Source organism: Pinus tabuliformis, chromosome 3_2 (assembly GCF_031772625.1).
Source record: "Pinus tabuliformis cultivar Carrire ecotype Pingquan chromosome 3_2, CPIR1, whole genome shotgun sequence".
Taxonomy (NCBI): domain Eukaryota; kingdom Viridiplantae; phylum Streptophyta; class Pinopsida; order Pinales; family Pinaceae; genus Pinus; species Pinus tabuliformis.
The window spans coordinates 1,160,974,292-1,160,993,572 of NC_142302.1; positions in this window are offsets into that span (position 1 = coordinate 1,160,974,292).

A 19,281-nucleotide genomic window follows, 5' to 3' on the forward strand; every position below is an offset into this window, starting at 1 on the left:
AAATACTGATGGCACTTGTATTATCACATAGAATGGAGATGGGTGGAGTACATGTGATCTGAATATCTTGCAAGGTTTGCATCATCCAAAGTAATTGTGTGCAGCAAGATGCAACAGCCACGTATTTTGCTTCAGCTGTAGATAATGCAATTGAACTTTGTTTCTTGCTGAACCAAGACACCAACCTGGAACCCATATAGAATGCACCACCACTAGTGCTTTTTCTGTCATCAACACTTCCTGCCCAATCTGCATCTATATATGCATGAAGTGTAAGATCTGTATCTCTAGGATACCATAAGCCAAAGTTCTGTGTTCCTTGAAGATATTTGAAAATTCTTTTGACTGCCTGAAGATGTGATTCCTTTGGATTTGCTTGGAATCTTCCAACTATTCCCACTGCATGCACAATGTCCAGTTGGGTACCTGTTAGATAAAGCAGACTGCCAATCATGGATCTATAAGTTGGTTGATGTATTGCTACTGATTCATCATTTGAGCTGAGACTACATCCTGTTACCATTGGAGTACATACTGGTTTAGAATCTTCCATGCCATACTTTTTCAGGATCTATTTGAGATATTTGGTTTGTGAGAGAAAAATACCATCTTTATTTTGCTGCACTTGTAGACCAAGAAAGTAGGTAAGCTCACCAAGCAAGGACATTTCAAATTCTTGTTGCATTATTGAAGCAAAATTATGACTCATGGATTCTTCATTTCTACCAAAAATGATATCATCAACATACACAACAATTATTAGCAATTTATCAGTGTCCATCTTTGTATATAGATTGCTATCTACTGACCCCTTTGAAAAACCCTGTTGGTGGAGATATTTGTCAAGACGGTAATACCATGCCCTTGGAGCCTGTTTTAGACCATAGAGAGCTTTCCTAAGTTTGCATACAAGTTTTGCATCATTTCCAAGAATGAATCCTTTTGGTTGTTCAATATAGACTTCTTCTTCTAAGTCTCCATTAAGAAAGGTAGATTTTACATCCATTTGGTATACTTTGAATTTCTAAAAACTAGAAAGAGAAAGAAACATTATGATGGCTTCAAGTCTAGCAACAGGTGCAAAAGTTTCTTCAAAGTCTATACCTTCTTGTTGAGCATATCCTTTACAAACAAGTCTGGCCTTGTTTCTAATAACTTCTCCATTTTCGTTCAACTTGTTTTTGAATATCCATTTAGTTCCTATGATATTCTTATCATGAGGTCTAGGAACTAATTCCCAAGTATTATTCTTTTCAATTTGCTCAAGTTCTTCATTCATGGCCTTGACCCAACATTCATCTTTGCATGCTTCATTTACATTTTGAGGTTCAGTGGAAGATAGTAATGCTAGATAGCTTGAAGCTTCGGCAATGGTTCTTCTAGTCTGCACACCTGCCCCTTTTTCTCCTAAGATTTGAGCTTCTGGATGATTTTTCTGAACATACCTGGACAAAGTCTTTTCTTCTATCGTTATCTCTTCTTCTGGTGCTTCATTGGTTTCTTCTTCAGAATCAGTGTGATTTGATGTGGGAAAATGATCCTCATCTTCTTCATTGTCATAATCTTCGGTTTTTATCTGTTTGGGATTTTTGCATGCTTCATCAACCACAACATCAATACTTTCAATAATTTTCCCAAGTCTTTTGTTGTAACATTTATATCCTTTACTTCGGGAAGAGTAGCCAAGAAGAATACCTTCATCTACTCTGGGTTCAAACTTACCAAGTTTTTCATCAGTCCTTTTGATGTAACATTTGCTTCCAAAAACTTTGAAGTATTTTACAGTAGGAGTCTTACCATACCAAAGTTCATGTGGAGTTTGAGTGTTGTTTACCCGAACATTTGCTTGATTGAGAATAGTGACGGCGACAAATGCAGCTTCACCCCAGAAGGTTGCAGGAGTTCCAGATTCATCTAGCATAGCATGAGCCATTTGTTGAACAGTTCTGTTCATCCTTTCTACCACTCCATTTTGTTGAGGAGTCCTTGCAGTGGAGAACTACCTTTTTATTCCATGTTGTTCACAAAAGTCAAAGAATTCATCTGAGGTAAATTCCCCTCCTCGATCAAATCTGAGGCATTTGATTTTGCAATCTGATTCATTTTCAACCAAAGCTTTGAAGGCTTTGAACTTTTCAAATGCTTCATATTTATGCTTTAGAAGACCTATCCAACACATTCTGGAAAAATCATCAATGAACAATATAAAGTATTCTTCTCCACGAGGTGACTTTTTCCTTGATGGACCACATAAATCAGTATGAACAAGTTCAAGAGGCTTACTAGCTGACCCTTCCTTTTCGATGAATTGAGATCTAGTTTTCTTACCAAATTTACATGATTTGCATATAGTATTTTCAAGAATGTTGATATTTGGAAGATCACGAACAGCCTAGAATCTGCATGCTTTTCTTATTTGAGAAAAGCTTAGATGTCCCAATCTTTTGTGCCATAGCCAGTTTTCATCATTTTTCTTAGATAGAATTATTTTTGTCCTCCCTTGAGTATGTATAGGTTGTTTGGAGTTCTTGTCCCTTTAATCATGGTTTCTTCTGTATCAAGCTCACGAACAACACATCCATTTGATTGAAACACTACTTCATTTCCTTGATCACACATTTGACTCACACTCAACAAATTATGCTTTAAGCCATCAACATACATAACATTCCCAACTTTAACTTTTTATTTCAAGAAAACAGAGTCTTTACCTTTTATGACAGTAGGAGTGTCGTTTCCAAATGAAACACTCTTTTCCTTTTTTAAGGAATTATATGTGTGTAGTTTCTCTGTCACCTGTAATGTGTTTTGAGCATCCACTGTCGATGTACCACTGATTTTCTTGTCCTTCTGCATACAAGGCTATACCACATCTTTCTGTTTACGGTTCTTTCTTTCTCCATATTTTGGGATTTAATGGAGTTTGCTCTTTTTTAGCTATTTTCCGAAATTTACTCCTGAATTCAGTTTCTTCATGGCCAAAGTTGTTACATATTGAGCATTCTATTTCATTTTAAAGAAGATAAAGGCTATTATAGGAACTTTTCTTGATCCCTGTGACATTTCTTTGATTTCGTGCTTCTCTAGTCATGATAGTTTTGTAAGCAACACATTGAGCAACTTTCTGTCCAAAATTATGACATGAGAAACATTGACCATTAAAGAAGTTCCTACAATTATCGAATCTACTGACCTGTTGATTGTAGTTGAAGTTCCTCCTACTGACCTATTGATTGATATTCTTTGAAGCAAATTGAGTATGATTTACCTGAGGTTGATTGTGGCTTATGTTCATCCTTGAAGTAAATTGAGCCTGATTTACCTAGTGATTTGCTTTATGCCTTTGCTAAGAATTGTCGAATTGTTCACTGCTCTTTGCTGCATCACGATAGCTTTTAGTAGAGGTTGACAGATTTTGTGATTGAGATGTTTCATATTGAATTTTGAGAGTTTGCAGTTTAGCACGTTTTACCTGAGAGTCTCCTTCGTAGCTTAGAACAATTTTGTCCCATATTTCTTTGGCTGATTTGAGCTGCATAACTTTGACAAACTCTGATTGTGACAGACTTCCCAATAATGTATTGACAACCTTGGCATTGGTTTCATATTATTTTTTACCTATTACATCTATAGGAATTGTTGATGGAAATGTATATCCTCCTTCCGCGATTTCCCAGACATCTGTTCCAAGAGATTGAAGATAGGCTGACTAATAAACAAACTTGCTCCCATCAAATATTGGCGGTCTAATGGATCCCCCGCTTTCTTGTTTACTCATGATTATGGATCTTCCTCTAAGCAATCAAGCTTCTTCTAAAGGACCTGCTCTGATACCAATTGTTGGAAATAATACTAAGAGGGGGGGGTGAATCAGTATTAGAAAATCAATAAATTTTCCATTTCCATAATCAGATTCATATACACACTTCAGTTAAGGGAACTCGCATGTACATGCAACTGTGTTTAGAGCAACTAGCATATATCCAACAAACTTACGATTCAGTTAATTCATCATATATTTATCTTTAATCAGTGCATCAGAACCATATAAATAGTAACCAAGTGCAGTAAAATCAGAACAGGTCATCACACACAAGAAACACACATGAACACCAAGATATAAGGTGGAAACCCAATGTGGGTGAAAACCACCTGCTGCAAGCATCTCTGACTTATTTTTAATATTAAGAAAATTCTGTTTACAATTTTTGTACTGGTGCAGTCTTATACCAGTACGCGGGCTTCTACCTGCAGAAAGCTACAACCTTCTCTCATTCTCTAGCTTCTACTAGAAGGGAGCTACAACCCCCTAACTCTTGTACTAGCTGATGTGTTTACTAGTACGTAGGTGATAGCTTACAGAAGGCTACAACTTTCTCTTTTCTTCTAGGCACCACGTTTCATAAATTTTCAGACTGGATCCATCAACAACATCATTCAATCATCAAATATATCTGTATCAACCAATCTCCTTTTGAACCAACCACAACCGAATCAATCAATCACTCTGATCATTCAGAATGTTGTCACTAGAATACGATAACCAGAACCCAAGCAATAACCCAGAACACTATAACAGAAAATAGAAGCAACTAAAACATATTTTATAAGTTATATGCTACTTCCATGTGTCGAACCTACATGCATATGTGCTTTCCTCAAAGCGAACCAGTGTACAGAACTGTAAATCAAATTTATGATGTATACGCTATTTTGATATGTAGAACCAGCGTGTATACACTCCTTTTCTGAAGTGAACCTGCATACAGATCTATAAAAGATGATTTAAACATAAAAATAGTTCCAGACTTCAATCATACCTAGATCAACATATTTACAGACTACAACATGTGCCAGTTATTCAGATACATGATCAAACCATATAAAGATAATTCACTTCAAGCCTTAAGATCCTGATACATCATTAGATCTTATCCTTCATCAAGCGCTAAGGTTCTTCTTCGGTTCAGATCAAGCACGACACCATTAGCCAATAACCTGCATATTAGATCTCACACTATATCAGATATTCGATTCTTGCACACATGGCCTAATGATCTTCTCCTTTTTTATAGCTTTAGGCCTTTCTCAATACCATGGATCAAAACCACTGAGGACCAATACCTTGGACGAAATACCTGGGGTCAATACCTCAGACCCAATACCTTGGACCAATACCATGGACCACATACTTCGGACCAAACATTTAGTTTTCCAAGGTATATGCACTTTTCCTTTTGTGAAAGTGTGTGTGTACGTATACACAACTTATATACAGTGAACCTACGTGTATACGCGGCCTAGTCAATGGTGAACCTGCGTATACCTCTCTTTCTTCATTCTATGTAGTCTAATCTGTAGCTCTGTGCTATTAACCTGTAGTACTGTGATCTGTCATCTAAGTGAGTTGCTTTCTAAACTGATTCCTTGAAGTTGCCCTGCATTTCATCACACTTGTAAATACTCCTGTCATGCATTCTGTCACAAATGATATCTCTTCTATAGATTCAACTAGTTACCATATACAAGAGAGTTGTTTTGCTACAAGTGGGTTGCCATCAAGTACAACACATACATCATAATGCCAACAATATGTAGTCTACAGTCACTATCTGCAGGGGCATTTGTATCGTGCAATTCCAAAGATGAGCAGTCTTCCTTCATCCCCAGAATTGTGCAATAACTTCTCCCAACCTAACCTGAACTTTACATTTCAAAAGGCCAGTCATCGAGATTCTTCCCTACCTACTAGAACCCCACAATGTGTAGAGGACAAAGCTTGCCTTGCCTCCCAAAATTATGCAGAATTGTCCCCGTTGTCCTCCCTTAGCCTGGAATCATTGATCTTAAGAACTGCACAGACCTGTCCTCCCAAGCCCCTCTATAGCCCAGTCCTGCCTTGCCTCTGAAAACTGCGTAGACCTACCTCCCAGGGTTCCATCCTGCATTAGCCACTACTTTTCTCAACTGCACAATCCTGTCTCCCAGTGGCTTCTGCACAATTTTTCCCGACAGTGAAGACTATGCTCAAGAGTTCCTTAGCCAAGCTTGAGCTACGCTCTGTGCAGTCTCAGTGACCAACTTCCCTCCCTATCACGTGGTATTGCACAATGTGTAGTTATTGGGCCCTCTTTCCCAGCCTGTCACCTATCCCGAGCCCATTCCATGGATAACATTACATCATCTTAGACTAGGGAGTTTTTGGATTTGATATCATCCCATCATGAGTGAATTGCAAGAATAGGTGCAATTTTAGATCATGGTGAGATAATGAGGAAGGAGAAGAAGGAGAGAAAATTCTAGAAGACTCACTCATAGTTGGATGGACAAGTAAGCTTATCAAGAACAAGAAAAGGGAACACATGCATGCAACCACCTCTCAATTCCAAAGATCATTGAAGACCCTGCATCATCAAGCTACGTGGAGGAGAAGAGAAAGCACATCCAAGAACACATCTATCACTCAACAGCAACAACAACTTAACATTGCCACCTTAGCAAGCTAGACCATGTCAACAGTGTCATGTCAAGTCTTGTCATGAGTTTTCAAAGGCCACATCACTATTATGAGCCATGTATATTGTCAATCAAATGTAATGCAAAGTGGAAGTCTAATGGACACACATGAATATGAAGAGTTGTGTCAGTTGAAAATTCTTAGGAATTTGAACAGTCATGAGGGTAGTCAAAGAGTCACAAGGGTGAAGCATCACCCCTTGGTTATATATACCCCCTCATTGTATGATCAAGGGGACTTTTCATCTCGGCTCCTCCTGCAAAGCATAGAGAGTTTCAGTCATTTCATTGAGGAGCAAGGAGTGGATCCAATGTCCCACTACTAGGGCTAGTAATGTATGATGTGAATATGTGTCTTGGAACTTTTGCTTAATACATAAGCCTTTTTAAGCTAGCACTTTTCCATGCATGACTTATGGATGTTTGTAAGTCTATTCTATGAATTTATATTTCATGTTTGTTTCACATGTATTAAGATAGTTGAAATATTTCGGTAGTTTTATTGTTTATCTTATTGGGATTGTGTTGTAATGTTCATCAATGTTGTCTCATCCTTGTGGAATAATCCGCGGGATTTTAGACAGACCTTTCTCGCTCATCGGTTATAACGACTGTCACATCCGTTGTGGACTATTCCACTGGATGGTAGATGGGTATTTCCCTGTTCTTTGGTTTTAATGATTGCCGCGTCCGCTGTGGACTATTTCGCTGGATGCTGGACAGTTCTTCCCGGTTTGCGTGTGTCTCTTCCTTGGTGGTACTATTACCTCTTACTTAGAGGCTCACTTTTCTCCTCCCTTTTATAGTAAGAGGACCTAGACACAGTCATGTTGCACACTCACTAGGCACACTCACCTTGCTTTTCGAAGGTACCATTGCAACACTCTTTTGTGCTGAAAGCTAAAGCCAAAGAAAATATCTAAGTATTTGGAAACTGGACCATCATACTAGATGGGACTCCTACACCAAACAATGTGAGATCTAATTGGGACCTCATATCAGGGAGATCCCCTGAATGTTAGTAGATCCAGAACCATCAACATTTATGGCGCTAGAAGGAGGGTCGCTAGTAGTTTATAGTTGATTGCCCTGCCAACCCCACTCATCCATTTTTTTGTCAAGGCAGTAACATTCACTCCCTCTCCCCTACCCGTAATTCTGAAGTTGGTAATTCCTCACCTCCTAGGCCTAAACATGAAATCCCATACCATCAAATTTTGGCTCTCTGTCCCATAACCCATCAATTTTCAAAAGTTGTTGGACTAATTCTGGGAGTGTACGCTCTTCCATATTGTCAAAAGAAGAAGAAGACTACCCCCACAGGAGTAGTAGTTACATCTGTTGAAGAAGTGATATTTTCCACTCTTGAGGAGCTAGGAGAAGTTGTGTATAAAGAAGAAGAACCTCTGATATTTCAAGGAGAAGAAGAAAGCAACCCCTTACTCTCGGGTTCAAGTTCCGGTGAAGGAGGTGGAGGGGAAGGAAACGAAGAAGGAGGAGAAGAAGAGGAGGAACCAATAGATTCAGAAAAGTAATCATTAGAAGACGAAGAGAAAGAGGAAGACAATGAAGAAGACAACATGGCAGACCAAAATCTAGATTGGATGACTCAGGTCCCATTGGCACTTCTGGGTGTCCTGCACAAGATTCCAACACATGCGGAGAAGCACTTAACGAAATATGACCTTGACAAGACAGTGAAGGCAGAAGATCACTTAGACACTTTCTACTTACTTCTGCAGACTCTCGAGGTACGTTATGATGACTTTGCATGTATACTATTTCCATGTACCTTGGATGGTAGACCAGTTGTATGGTACCATAGCCTTACGCCAAAATCCATCTAGAATTGAAGGGTATTCAAAAGGATCTTTCTTGAGAAATTTGTTGAAGAAAAGACCCCTGCCATGTTACAGAAGGAATTGGATAGTCTCAGGATGGAGGAGAAAGAAAGGGTTAAAGATTTTAATCAAAGTTTCAACTATATTTTGAAGTAGTTCTAAAATGACACTAAACCTCTTGACTCCATCACTATTGACTATTACACTTATGCCTTGCCGACCAGTATTGTGCAGTTCGTTAAGCAAGCTACGAAACCAAATTTAACAAAAAATTATGAAGAGGTCATTTCCATAGAGAAATAACTATGTGTTATTGGAGTCATTGTGGACAATAAACCCACTAAGGATGCCAAAGACATAGGTAAGAGGTCTTAGGCATCTGTGAATAAGGCCAAATAAAGGAAACAAGTGATATTGAGAACCTTACTCGTCTCGTCAAGTCCCTGACCACCGAAATGGCTAAACTTAAATAGAGGATGAGAGAGACTACCATGAGCAGAGTGCCCCCTAGGTACCCATAGAGGAGAATGTAGCTTACAGCAACAACAGCTAGCATGTCAAATCTACGTAGAGCTCCAATATGGTTCTGAACATTGAGAAAATTGCCACAGATTCATAATACACGTTCCATCACGAACATCATTCGGAAAAAACGTGCCCAGAATGGAACCATGGAATGAGCAATCTTGTTACACAGTTGTGTGACAAGGTCATGGTTTATGAACAACTGAAGCCTAATGAAGGAGAAGAAGTTTCTACATCCAATGAAGCTCTAAGCAGTGGGCATGTAGTAAACATGCATCAGTATGCTCTCGCAGCCCAAAAGACCACCAATGATAAGGAGCCTCTAAGTGACAGTCCATCCAAAAAGAAAAATAACCGATGCAAATTGAGAATTCAAGGGGCCACCACTATTATTGAGGTTCCGAAACAAAAATTTGAAGAAAATCTATTAAGGAAAATGGATCATCTGGTCAACTCAACACAGAACACTCAGATAAATTCCAGGAAGACAACTTCAATGAAAAGTGTTTCCACAAGCAGTAAAGGCAAAACCATCCCATGGAAACCATGAATTTAGTTCCATCCCCGAACACCTCGGTGAGTTTTCCCGTAATAGAGTACGACATTATAGAAGACATGTAGAAGGCTCGCGCAAATATTTCTCTATTTGAACTTACAAAAATCACGAGCCAATGGGACATTCTTCTATGAGCACTTGGGAAAAACTCTATTGGTGATGCCACCTCTTCAAACAAGGGATCTAGTAAGTCTCCTGACGCTATCGCATATGTGCTTAACACGCTCTGCATGGAGGAGGAAAACTCACTTTTCCCACCATTCTTATTGTCATTTGAAATATTTAACTTCAATGTTCACAATTACTTGGTTGATTTCAGTGCAGCGGTTAATGTCATGCCGCTCTCCGTGGCCAAGAAGATCAACACTCAATGGAGTAAGACAAATGCATAGATCATCCAACTGGACAAAAATTGCATGCCATTAATTGGTGAACTTAGGGATGTGATCATCCAGCTATTGTCTGATGAACGAATACATTAATACATCAATATTGTAATTGTGGACATCCCGGAAGCATACAGGGTATTGCTGAGCAGAGACTAGTCAAGCAAGTTGTAAGGATACTTTGCTACTACCTGGTCACACTTATGGGTTCTGTATAAGGGCAAGAACAACTAGATCTGAGTGTTGCCAAAAAAATACATGAAGCACAATGTGACTCCCTTGAATGTACATAACAAGTCGTTGACTTTCGTGGAACTTATTTTCGGAAATTGTTTCTAGAGACACAGTTAGGGTGCTATCTTGCAGAGCCATCCCCTGTCGCACCATACACAATTGGACCTCCTTCCATGTTCAACTAGCGGAAATGAAACTTTTACAGTAAGTAGTAGTAGTAATAGTAGCAATACTACTAGTGCGGTTAGCGATCCTTGTACAGATGATATGTGGACCATGTACTTCGATGGATCCAAAACAGAAGAGGGCTTTAGAGCTGGTTGTGTTTTAATAGACCCACCACATAGAAAAGATCTAATCTCTAGTCACTTGGAATTAGAGTGCACAAACAACAACACAGAGTATGAAGCACTCATCTTGGGATTACAAAAAGCCATTGACCTCAAGGTTGTTGTCCTAAAAGTGGTAGGTGACTCCAAAATCATTGTGCATTAGGTATGTAACATTATACATTGTGTGTTGCCTCATCTTAAGATTTATCAACAAGAGGTATGGCGACTCATTTCTCATTTCCAAGCTTTCAATATTATTTCAGTGACAAGAACACGTAATGCAGCTGCAGATGCATTGGAAAATGCAACTGCTAGGATGTTATCATTAAGGGACAACTTTACTATAAATTTGTTACAAACCATCCATCACAAACAACATCAATAATTTATGCGTTTTTGATGATGATCAATAGATACTGCATTTCATGGCCAACTTTGACATATTTAAAGACGCAGCGATAGACGAGGAAGCGCATGAACAGTCTCTACAGGACGCAACTAGTACAAGCAAAGGAAACCTCATCCCCAAGGGTGTGGTATCACTAGAAAAGTTGTATGACCTGCAGAACCATTTTCAAGGACCTATGAATGCTAAGACCCATAGCTCTACATTGTCGCATGAGTAGTACAATCTGGGAATAGAAAAAGATCCGAAATATGTGAATCTCGATAGTTGCTATACACCATAAGAGTGGAAAGCTTTTATCCACCTCTTTAAGCAGTACCATGATGTCTTCGTGTGGACGTACGATGATCTTAATACATATGACATGCAAATAATCTAGCACGTGATACCGATCAAATAAGGGGCCAAGCCTTTTCAACAGAAACTAAGGAAAGTTCACCCAACACTTAAGCCCCTCATACAAAAAGAATTGACGAAGTTGCTGGATGCTCGGATCATTTATAAAGTGCAACATTTGACATGGATGCCTAACTTAGTCCCTGTAAGGAAGAAGTCCTGGGAGATCTTCCTATGTGTAGATTTTCACAACCCCAATCGCACCTCGGACAAAGAAAATTACCCAGTGTCATCCACGGATCACATATTGCAGATAATATTTGGAGTTGAGATGTTTACTTTGTTAGATGGTTTCTAGGGCTACAACCAAGTTCTGGTAGTAGGGCCTGATAGACTAAAGACTACATTCTATACCAAGTGGGGTATGACCATGTTCCACCAAATGTCTTTTGGACGAGTTAATGAAGGTGAAATGTTTCAACGTGCAATGGACATCTCTTTCCTTGTTCTTATCGGATAGAGCGTAGTGGTCTACCTCGATGACGTAACAGTGTTCTCAAGACAACGATCAGACCACCTGCGCTGCCTCAAGAAAAAATTTGAGCGATGCCAGAAATATGGGATATCCGTGAATCCCAAGAAGAGCATATTCACAGTTTCTGAGGGTAACATTCTTGGACATATTATTTCTAAAATTGGGATCAAGGTAGATCTGGACAGGGTTCAGACAATCACGTAGATTCCCCACTCTATGAATAAGAAATCCATGCAGTCTTTCTTGGGGAAGATCAACTTCCTTAGAAATTTTATCTACGATTATGCTCAGATCGTCAAACTCGTATAGTAGATGATAAAAAAGGAAATAGTCTACAGTTGGGGAAAAATGGAAAAGGATGCATTCACCCATATAAAAAAAGAAATAGCAGAAGAACCAACATTGTACACCCCAGACTTTGGCAAAGACTTCCTTCTCTACAATTTCGCTTTCGACACTTCTCTCGTTACTATGCTGACTCAGAAGGACAAGTTGAACAATGAGTGAACCATCTCCTTCATGAGCACGAGCCTACAAGAACCAGAGCTCAACTATCCCACTGTGGATAAACAAGCATATGCAGTGTACAAGGTAGTGAAGCATTTTAGACCCTATCTTTTAAAAAACCATTGTATCATGTTTGTCCCACGCCCAATAGTCAGATCACTACTAGTTCAGCAAGAGTTGGGTGAGAGAATCATCTGATCAGAAAATGGAATCAACCCATGGTATTCATCCACCCATGTTATTCATCTACCCATGGAATTTAACCATGGTATTGTAAGTGACATCCACCCATGGTATTTATCCACCCGTGGTATTGTAAGTGGCATCCACCCATGGTATTTTCCCATGGTATTGTGACATCCACCCATGGTATTCATTCACCCATGGAATTTACTCGTGGTATTGTAACCGAAAAAGGCTATAAGTAACAAGTCACATTTTGTAAAAGGATAGATTGTCCACCACAATGTAGCTTTTACAGTTATTCTCCATTTTAATAAAAAGTTTCTTTGTGGTTTTATTTACTATGTGTTCTCTCATTTTCTTTCTGGCATTGGAATTTTTCAGATCTTTGGGACCTCCCCCAAGATCCATTTCAATTTTTTATATCTTGGGGGTCTCCTCCCAAGATTTGGATCAGTGGTATCAGAGCAAGTTACGATTCCATGGGAATGAGGGTTTAATGCATATTTCAGCTTCAAATTTTGCAGCAGTATTCAACAAACTTCAGGCACATGTTGTGACCTCCACATAGCACTTTCTTGGGCCAAGCAAGAAGAATTTTTCTTTTTTCATTTTTTTGTAGGAATTTTTTTGGGTGGCAAGTTTGCAGATCAAATCTGAAACATTTGGTGAAAAATTTACAAAAAAATAACAGATCTGTATTCCTTGTGAAAAAATACCAAAATTCAAAAACAAAATTGGCCGAATCGGATTCTGGATGAGGGAGATATCGCTTATTCAAAATTAGCTATGTTGTAGAATTTTATTTTTTTCTGACGACAAGTGGTGGACGGAGACTCTCCTATCATTTTTTGTAGTTTTTGTGCAGAACTTCAGAACAATGATTGCAGATCTGAGCTCCTCTTGAAAAAACACCCAATTTCTAAAAACAAATGGGTTGAATTAGAATTCGAATGTGGGAGATATCGCTGATTTAAAATCAGCTACTTTTTCCGAGCTTTGTGACAGCGGAACAATTGCAGCGCGAATATAAGATTCTAGAGTGCCCAGATAAGGATTTCCAACACATGGGAAGATGCATAATGGTCATTATGTTTCCCAAAACATGATATAATAAATATTTTGAGTTATATTGACCGATTTATGTCCATTTTAAATCTGGAGCAGCATTCAAAGCAAGTTCCCTTTGGAGACGTGCCCTCCCACCCCACTTTAGTAGGCACCTGCTTCACATTTATCAGTTTCAACATAACAACATCCGGATTGGTTTCTTTGGAGATGTGCCCTCCCACCATAGGCTATGTAAGCACTTGCTACTTCATCAACAATCAACATTACAGTGATAGGTCAACCTCACAAAATCCTTGTCATCGAAGTCCATTTTCTAGGCCGCACACTATTAGTATCACAGTTGATCACAAGAATTACAGGGTATCGCTATCCTCAGATCTTCATTTGTCATGGTTATAGGCCATCCACAAACCAACACTTCATCGAAGTCCATTTTCTAGGCCACACACTGTCATTATCCTAGTTGGTCACAAGTATTACAGGGTATCTCTATCCTCGGATCTCCATTCATAACGGTTATGGGTCATCCACAAACCTACACTTCATCGAAGTCCATTTTCTAGGTTGCACAATGTCAGTATCACAGTTGGTCACAAGCATTACAGGGTATCTCTATCCTTGGATCTTCGTTCATCATGGTTATGGGTTAACCACATAAAACCCTTCTCTTCAGTGTCTCTTCATATTCAACAAAGGTTTCGCAGGAGGGAACTTCATGAAATGGGGACCATTGCTTCTTAAGGAGGGAGGAATGATCCAAATATAAAATGGCATCAACCCATGGTATTCATCCACCCATGTTATTCATCCACCCATGGAATTTACCCATGGTATTGTAAGTGGCATCCACCCGTGGTATTTATCCACCCATGGCATTGTAAGTGGCATCCACCCATGGTATTCATTCACCCATGGTAGTTTCCCATGGTATTTTGACATCCACCCATGCTATTCATTCACCCATGGAATTTACCCATGGTATTGTAACCGAAAAAGGCTATAAGTAACATGTTGCATTTTGTAAAAGGACAAATTGTCCACCACAATGTAGCTTTTACAGTTATTCTTTGTTCTAATAAAAAGTTTCTTTGTGGTTTTATTTACTATGTGTTCTCTCATTTTCTTTCTGGCATTGCAATTTTTCATATCTTGGGGGCCTCCCCCCCAACATCCATTTCAATTTTTTAGATCTTGGGGCCTCCCCCCAGGATCCATATCAAAGAAGGGCGAATTGGATGATTGGATTACAAGAATACGATCTTGAAATCAAACCAATTCACACCATCAAGGGTCATGGTCTTTGTAGGTTAGTAGAGAAAGTGGTCAATGCACAAGAGGAAGAAGAAGAGATCGTGGGCTGGGAGCAAGAAATAGAAATGTACAATGTTGAGTGAGCCTCTCCCACTTCAGCCAGAAAATCTTGGTATGCAGATGTGCATTAATACCTTGAGCATGGCACCATTCTCTCTCATTTCTATTTGTAGCAGAAGAAGGCACTCCAACTCAAAGCATTATCATACCAATTGGTGCATGGGGTGTTGTACAGAAAGCTGCATAATGGGATCTTGCTCAATGGGGTAACCAGATAGGAGGTTGCAAAGTTTATCCAGGTCCCCAGTGGAGTCGCCATTTATGTTAACACCCAGGTTGTTCCCTTTGACTCCCAAGGGAATACGGCCGGGGTAACCACTAACCAAGCTTTGGATTATAGGTCCTAGCCTACCTATAATCAGAGAGGGCTCTCTCTTTAAGTTTTAGCTCTGTTTTGTGAAGATTTTAGGCTAGTTGTGAGTTTCAGTTTTTGTTCAAGGTTTCGGTTGAATGATGTCTTTCAGTACCTGGGGTGGAAATCTTCAGATAGTATTAGTTCATTGGGCAATGGAGTCTGTGGCTACAGGTTGTTTGAAATATTGAGTGGGGATGTTGAAACTGCAGGGCCATTTAAATATTTCATGAAACAAACTTGAAATTGTGATGGTGAAGCATGTTTAACCAGTGAAAAGCAATTAAGAATTTTCCACTAATCTAGGGTGTGAGAAAGAGATCTATTGCACAGGAGCAGGTTTGAATTCCTGAACAATAGCCCATGTGAAAGATATAGTTTGAAGATGCAGCAATTAAGAATTACACCTTTATAACTATAACTGAAGAAAACATTTATAACAGCGTAGATTGAGTTCAGGGTATTCTATGAATAAATCCTAGAACTATTCTTTTTCTCTGCCATTAACTACATAGCATATGATTGGGTTATGAAGATATAATAAAAAACACATAACGAAGAGTTTAAAGGAAACTTATTGAGCCATGAAATACGCAGGAATCCTGTAGCATTCAGCAAACACACTACAATGCCTCAGACAACACAGAACTTCAGAAATTACATCAGCCTTTGTATTAATCCTCTGAAAATTTACAGCATAAGATCTCTTGAAGAGAAAATCAACAACCCCTGCAAGCTTATGCGAGGGGGAATATATACAATCGGTTACACAAAATATCTGAACAGCTGAGTCACTTGAGAAGTAAATATGTTTACCAACTTTACAGAATAGCAGATAAGGAAGTTATTGCTGCTCTAAATACAAAATGAATGCTTTTTAATTCTGTCAGAAGACTTTTTGACCTTCGGAGGCCACTGAGTCGGTTGAGCGTTCTGAATAAATGCTGAATGATGTGTCTTTATGGCTTTGTCATGCTGTAGCTTTCCCGGCCCTGTCATTTGCAGCTGTCAGTATTGCTTTGGTGGCCGAATCTTTCTGCTGAGTTGGCTCAGTCCACCCTTCTCCATGCATACTGAATGCATCAAATTTTCCTGTACATGATAACTTATGTTTTTTGATGAAAAAATTTGATGAGAGGCTCTTGTTCACAGTATCATCTGTATCATTTTGGTCCACCATTCATGTGTGGGCAATTGATGTCTCAAAATTGCATCTAAGGTCTCATCTGCCTCTGTATATTTGTAGAAGTTTGGAGGCACTTCAAACAAATGTTTGATCTCATTCATAATGAAAAATAAGTTCTCTACTCTGTTATAGAGAATTTGCCCAGAGGCTGGCCCTGTTTCTTCTGAGGTACTTGGTCTTTCAGTGATCTGATTGGTAGCAAATGTATTGACCCTTTTAGCATAGTTCTCATGTGAAAGTAGTTTCCCTGCGCTGTTCAGTAAGCCAGGAAGACCTCTGCTTTGTAATGCTGCAAACTTGTCCATAAATCTGTTTACTTCTGTCTGCATGTCCTGGCTTCTTCTTTCCAGTGTTTGTACCAGGCTTCTTAATGTAAGGACCCTCTTTATCAGCAGGATAGTTTCAGTTCTGTTAGGGATTCCTATTGCTGCCAGCTGAGGACCTGTACGGTTATTGAGCACGTTAATCATTCTATTGGCAATCTCAGGCATATTGCCTAGAGATGCCCTTGCTCTCTGGACTTCCCTGTGTGCTTTGCCTATGAGCTCCATTTGCTCATGAATGGTCTCAATATACTGCCACTGATCTGTGATTGATTGGCCAATGTTGGCCCATAAAACTGTCTTGAGCTGAGCCACCACTTTGTCAAGGGTAAGCTCTTTCTCCAGCTCCTTTATCTTCTCTTTGAGAGCCTTCACTTCTCTTCCCTTTTCAGCTATGCTTTGCTTTGACTTGTCATATTTTTCATTGAGCTTAGCCAAATTCTCCCTGGCTTCATTTAACTCTGCCATTTGGGCTTCTAAGGCCTGAATTTCATTCTTCAGCTTCTGCATATCAAGGCTTGGAGCCTGCTCTGTTGTTGTTGTTGGTGCTGATGTAGATGGCGCTGTTTGAGCTGTCTGCTCTGTAGGAGGAGCAGTAGTTTGAGGAGATTGCTCAAGGTTAATTATTTGTGGAGGGGGCTGTGATGTTTGGCCTCCTTCCTTCTGCTGTAGGGCTGCCTGCAGCGCAGCCTCTGACTCTCCTAATTTCTCCTGTGTCTGGATCAGCTGTCTGTATAATGATACCAGCATAGCTGCTGCATCTTGGTCATGCCTTAGCTGGGCAACCTCTTCTGTCTGAGGATGAAGAGTTGCTGGAATCTTGATCATTTTTCTCAATGCTGCCATATCTGCATCTCTTAATTTCAACAGTGCTTGTACAGCCTTGATGTCCTTGGGATCATGCCCAAGCTCTATGATGATATCCTCCAACGCTTTGATTCGGTTGTCTTTTGCCTAGGAGGATGCTTTCTCCAACTCAAGTTGGGCAGCTGTGTTGTTTAGGCTATTTTCCAGCCTATAATTCACCAATGTTTTGTCTGCAAGGGTGGCATATACCATCTCACCTGTTTGCTTGTGCAATTCAATCTGATCCATGGGGTGGATGTCTTTTGCAAGGACCTCCAGGTTGGTCCTTATGTAGTCTGCAGCTGACTGTGGCTGCAGCATGGTTGGCATGAAATGACTCATTACCATTTTGCCCTCATGTACATCATATGCAGACATCAACCTTTGTTGGTTTGTAGGAGCCATTTTCAACAAGTGATTGTAGAGCTGTATCTTGAGTGGGTCATTCCTCTTTTTCATATCAACAAATTGTTGTTTGATGCCTGCTTCAGCTCCTCTTTGGTGGCTTGAGGAGCTGACTTCTCCTCCAACTGTCCTTTCCTGTTCCTGCTGAAAGGAACTTGCAGATGCTTCCATGCTTGGTGGGCCCATGCCCAAAGATTGCCCAATAGGCATTTCTTCCTCAGAGAGGGGATTCATTCTGTGCCTTTTCTCCCCTTGATTTGTGGATGTGGTGAGGGGGGTCTCCTGCTCTCTATCCCTCTTCTTTCCTTTTTCTTCCTTTTGTGGAGTTTGTAGCACTAAGGCCTCCACTGTCTTTTCTTGCCTAGGAGGCACATTCTCTTGAGCCTGTTGCTCAGTGGATATTGGGGCTTCTACTGTTTGTTCTTGCTGTACTGGCTGCCCCTCCTTTTGCCTTTCTTCTTGTTGCTGTACTTCTTCATGAGGTGGCTGCTCTGGCTCCATCTGTTTCTCTTTTCCTTTGCTGGAAGCCTCTGCTGTAATTGGGACTTGGACTGCCTTTTGTGGATCTGCAGACGATGAGGCAGCTGCTCCCACTTGAGTGCCTGGAAGAGAAAATACCTGTGAACAAAGCTCTAAGTCAGCCAACTTTTGGAGATTTTTTACTGCTCTTTGAGCTAGTTCTTCTTGTGTGGCAGCCTCCTCTAAGGTGCCTTCCCTCCATTTTAGTTGATTTGCATATTTTTCTATGTGAGGCAACCTTAAGTGGTCATAACCGGCCAGCCTATATCTGACCCTTCTTAAACTTATGAAATGATTGGGGTCGTATGGTTTCCAAAGGAAGCTGGCCTGTAAGCCAAGGGCTTCTAGCATTCTATCTGCCTCTTGCCAACCTTCCTCCCTTTTATTGTAAATGAAGTGGCCTAATTGGTTTCTGACTTTGAGCTGTGCTTTCTTGCCCTTGCCTGAAAAATGGAGTACATCAGCATTCCCAAATTGCCTGAAGTACTCGAGGGCAAACAATCTCATAGGCACATATTTGGGTAATCTGTACGGGGGCAACTCACACCCATATATTCTGATAAATGTGTGGTTTTGGTAATAGTACCAATCCCCAATGCTGTATAACTTAGACAACTGAAGAATCCTCTGCATCTCATCAGTTAGTCTTGGAGGAGGTGAGCTCAGAAGCAGAGACATGGCTGGGTGGATGAAGAGGTCTATAAACTCACAATAAGTGTATGGGGAACAAGATCTGCAATGGAAGGCAGAGGACCAATAAACCACTGACCTTGGATTGCCTTGTGCATCCACTCTTTTCACAATAAAAGGAAATTTCTCATGCTGATAATATAAGATTAAGTGGTAGATAT